The sequence below is a fragment of the Cupressus sempervirens genome, chromosome 7, assembly GCF_028749045.1.
Source record: "Cupressus sempervirens isolate cs-2001-9-10 chromosome 7, ASM2874904v1, whole genome shotgun sequence".
In the NCBI taxonomy this organism is placed as follows: domain Eukaryota; kingdom Viridiplantae; phylum Streptophyta; class Pinopsida; order Cupressales; family Cupressaceae; genus Cupressus; species Cupressus sempervirens.
The window spans coordinates 800,562,399-800,567,043 of NC_143124.1; the positions used below are offsets into that span (position 1 = coordinate 800,562,399).

The 4,645-nt window shown below is 36.0% G+C and overlaps 1 pseudogene; it reads left to right on the top strand.

Annotated features, from left to right (window-relative positions):
• The first annotated feature begins 217 nt into the window (after positions 1–217).
• On the top strand, positions 218–2,358 carry LOC149549801 (uncharacterized; annotated as a pseudogene).
• Positions 2,359–4,645: the final 2,287 nt, after the last annotated feature.

The window sequence follows — 4,645 nt, forward strand, 5'->3', positions numbered from 1 at the left end:
ATATTTTTCTTTGATCCTTTCTTACTATTACAGTAGCTTTGATAGCCATTGTTGGTTTGGAAAAATACCTTGCTCAACAAAGATTGTGATTTGACATACGACCACAAAAAGTCTTCTATTGATTTGTATACTTTGCATAATTTAGAATTTCAGTTATTGGTTTTTTTATCTGATATCCTACCACGCTTGCAAATAATATGATTCATCAAGATTTTCAATGCTGAACATGTCACACATAAGGTGAGGAATCCCTTTATCCCGCTCATGTCTATCAACACAACTTCAAAGAATTTACCAGTTGCAGAAAAATATCATAGCAAAATAGATTCCAAAATTGGTGGGGATTATCTCAAAAACTCTAACGCCGGAGAATAGAAGAAGAAAAAATTCCAACAACAATAGTAAAGGGAAAGACTTATAAATCTTTTTTTATAAAAATCCAAGGTACATTTTCTCTTCCATTTCTCTTCACCCACAATGGCCTGAACCAATTTTTTTAGGTTTCTCTAATTTGTACTTAAAACCCTCTTCTTGGGTTTCTAGGGTTTTAGAAATTTTACTAAATTCTTATTCTAATTTTAATTTGGAGACTGGTTTGCAAGAATTGTGTGCCACAAATTCCCTCAGGCTATCACCACAATTCATTACACATGTACTTAGAATTTCAAAAGTTCAAAAATCTCCCAAAATTGCATTTAGGTTTCTCAATTGGACTAGAAAGCAACAGGGTTTTAAGCATGAATTAGCCTCCTATGTTGTTGTGATTGAGTCCTTGGGAGCCATGGAGGATGTGGATAGTATTTTTGTTGTTGCCTCAGCTTTGAAAGCTAAGATATCTAAGAACCCTAAAAATGTAGAAGATATGAGAAATTTTGCAAACTTGGAAAAGAATGAGAATAGGGAATTACCAAAATCTAAATTAAAGCTCTATGCATGCAATATTTTGATGAAGAATTTTGGTAGGATAAGAATGGCAGAGGAAGCATGGGACATTTGGCATGCAATGAAGGAAAATGGGATTCAACCCGATATTTTTACTTACAACTATTTAATTGATGCATTGGTGAACAAGAATTGTGTAGATAGGGTTGAGAAAATTTTGGAAATGATGATCGAAGAAGCTAGAGTTGGGGTTAGGAATGGACTAGATCATGTTGTTTCCTATAATATGATTATCAAGGGGGTTTGTAAAGTTGGAAGGATTGAGGCAACCATGGAATATTTGAGACAAATGGAAGTTAATCATTGTTTTCTTGATCAGATTACATATTTAACACTTATGTAGGCCTTTCATGTAGAGGGTAGGTTTGATCAGAATTTGTCACTTTTCAAGGAGATGCCTAATAAAAAGTTAGAAATACCTTCCCATGCATACAATTTAGTGATTTGTGGACTATGTAATGAAGGTAGGCCATACGAGGGCAATAGGCTACTAGGTGATATGTTGAGGAAAGAATGCAAGCCTGATTTGGAAATTTATGAGACCCTCGTTGATTCTTGTTTTAAAGTGGGTGATAAGGAGAATGCCCTGAAACTTTTGGAACAGGTGCAGGAAAGGGGATACAAATTGCACAAGTTTACATGCAGCACAGTTGTTAATGGACTTTGTAAAGTTGGTGAAGTGGAGCAGGCCTGGGATTTTTTGGAATGGTCTCAGGTGCTTGGTCTTGATGTGAATGCATTTTCTTATAGTGCAATCATTGATGGGCTAAGTAAAGCTGGTAAAATAGAGGAAGTAGAAAAAGTTTTTAAGGCAATGTCTAAGAGGGGATGTGTTAGAGATGTATTCTGCTTCAATGCAATCACTGATGGGCTTTACAAAGATACAGAAATACATAAGGCTATGAGGATTTTGCGTCACATGGAAAAGGAAGGTTGTGAACCAACAATTTACACCTATACTATATTGATTGATGGGCATTTCAAAGTGCGCAATTCAGAGACAACCTTAAAACTATGGGATGAGATGATTGATAGGGTATTTCCCCAACTGTAGTGTCATTTAGGACCCTTTCAACTGGTCTTTGTTTCTCGGGTAATGTGACTAGAGCATGTAGAATATTAGATGAGCTAGCAACAATGGGTGTGGTTCCTGATACAACGTATGTTGATATGATAAAAGTCATGCGTAAGGCTGGCTGCATGAAATAGGCATGCAAGTTAGCAAATGGAATTATAGACAGGGGTGATGAAGTTCCTGGAAAACTCCGCTATGCATTCATCAATGCACTGCGAAAAGCTAGAAAAGTAGACCTGGCCTTAAAAATGGTGCATAGTAGGATTGGCATTAGGTACAATAGGTCAGGAAGAATAAAAAGGAAAATCAAATTTTGAACACTTGTAGAACCTGACAAGTAGATGTGTTGGTCATACTCTCTAGTAGCGAACTAGATGCTTGGTGCAAATCAAAACATTGAAGACAGATTTTGGACAAAGTTTTATAGCTATTTTGGAGATTGACATGAGATGCATGCTATTGAATAGTTAAGTTTTTTTAATTAATTTGTAGAAGCACAATTTCAAGCATTATATATGGGTTTAGTTTTCTGGCTTGATTTCTAGAATTACCAATTTCAATGCAACATGCATTGGAGTATAAACCTTTCCTTGCCATCATAAATGATATTAGTACTCACAAACACTTTTAATTCTTATTACAGAATATCAATGCTCTCTTGGGAAGGCTGAACAATATTGTGTCATAAAGTAGCCCTTGTATTTCATCCCAAAATGAAGGCTAGTTTGTATTGAGGGGCCAGTATCATTTCATAGAGCAAATAAATAGAGATATGTGAATTTTCTTTTCAAGAATTCAATGTATTCAAATGCAAGCTGTAGTAATTCAAAGAGTTGTTTCATTTTTCTTTTCTTTCTCAATTGGAAAAGCAGTTCATGATTAAATTTTTGTCTTAGTTCACTTAGTGTAAGCTTTACTCTCTTCTGGTTGGTTACTAATTTATGATAGTTAAATTTTCTTATTGTGTCTTTTCATTTGAGTTATAGAGACAATAACCTTGAAGCCCGCCTTCCTAAATGGTATATTGAAGGAAGAAGTCTATGTGGTGTAGCCACCTGGTTATGAAGTTACAGGTGAAGAACACAAAGTATATAGATTGAAGAGAGCTCTTTATAGGCTCAAGCAAGCTCCACCAGTATGGTATAGTAGGATTGACTCATATTTGATGAGCAATGGCTTTAGCAAAAGCAATGGTGAGCCAACTCTCTACATCAAGGCAGCTAATGGAATGTGTTGATTGTTGTCTTATATGTAGATGATTTGATTTTTACTGGTAATGACAAGGCTCTAATTGGTGAGTTCAAAGAGGTCATGAAAAATGAATTTGAGATGACAAACCTTGGTCTCTTGAAGTACTTTCTAGGCATAAAAGTAAAACAAATGCATGATGGCATCTTCATCTCTCAAGAAAAGTATGCAGGGCAGATCTTGGAGAGATTTAAAATGCAGAAGAGTAAGGCAGCCCCAACACCAATAGTAGCAGGTTTGAAGTTGAGCAAAGAAGACTCCAGCAAGAGAGTGGATCCAACACTATACAAGAGTATGGTTGAAAGTTTAATGTATTTGATTGCAACTCGGCCAAACCTAATGCATGTAGTAAGTTTGATTTCTAGATTTATAGAAACACCAAAGGATTCCATTGGCAAGCAAGAAAGAGGATCCTAAGGTATGTGAAAGGTACCAAGGGATTTGGAATTTTGTATACTACAAAAAATGAATTCAAGTTGGTAGGTTATATAGATAGTGATTGGGCTGGAAGTATAGATGATAAGAAGAGCACTTTCGAATACATGTTTCATATGGGATCGGGTGCAATTTCATGGGCATCCAAGAAGCAAGCTATTGTTGCTCAATCTATAGCAGAGGCTGAATACATAGCAGCAAATGTAGCAACATGTCAAACTATTTGGTTAAGAAGGATGTTGACAGATTTGAATCAAAGGCAAGAGGATGGAACCACAATTTATTGTGACAACATCTCATCTATTGCATTGTCCAAGAATCCAGTCTTCCATGGTAGAAGTAAGCATATTGAAATCAAATATCACTTCATCAGAGAGTTGGTGGAGAATGAGGATATCAAGATGGAATTTTGTAAGTCTGAGCAGCAACTAGTAGACATTTTTACCAAGCTATTAGGTTTTGGAATTTTTGTACACCTAAGAAAGTGTCTTGGTGTAGTTGATGTGGATTAGTAGCGATCCTTGTTTGTTTGGCTCAGGACAAAGGGGGAGTGTTAGAATTTAATGATGTGGTTGTCTTGCCCCTGGAGCCAAATGCCCACATACCACCTGGAATGACCTGCACAATGTTTAAAAGATTTAATATGGGTAGGTGAGTTTTCAAATTTGCAAATGAGGGGGGAAATTTTTTTTGGAAGTATGTAAAAAGGAATGTTTGATTCATTCGAGTGATAAAGAGAGAGAAGTAGAATTTGAAGAGCTTAGAAGTTGCAAAGAGAAGAGAAGTGATCGACAGATCTAGTCGTCACAGTGTAGATACACGTGTTTCTTCTTTGGTCATTCTATAAGTTCTTAGTTTATTGCTTGATTCGACCTGTGAAGCAGTGATTGCTCTAGGCATTATTGTATGCAGCCATTAGAGTTGCAAGTTTAAAGTTTAAAGTTT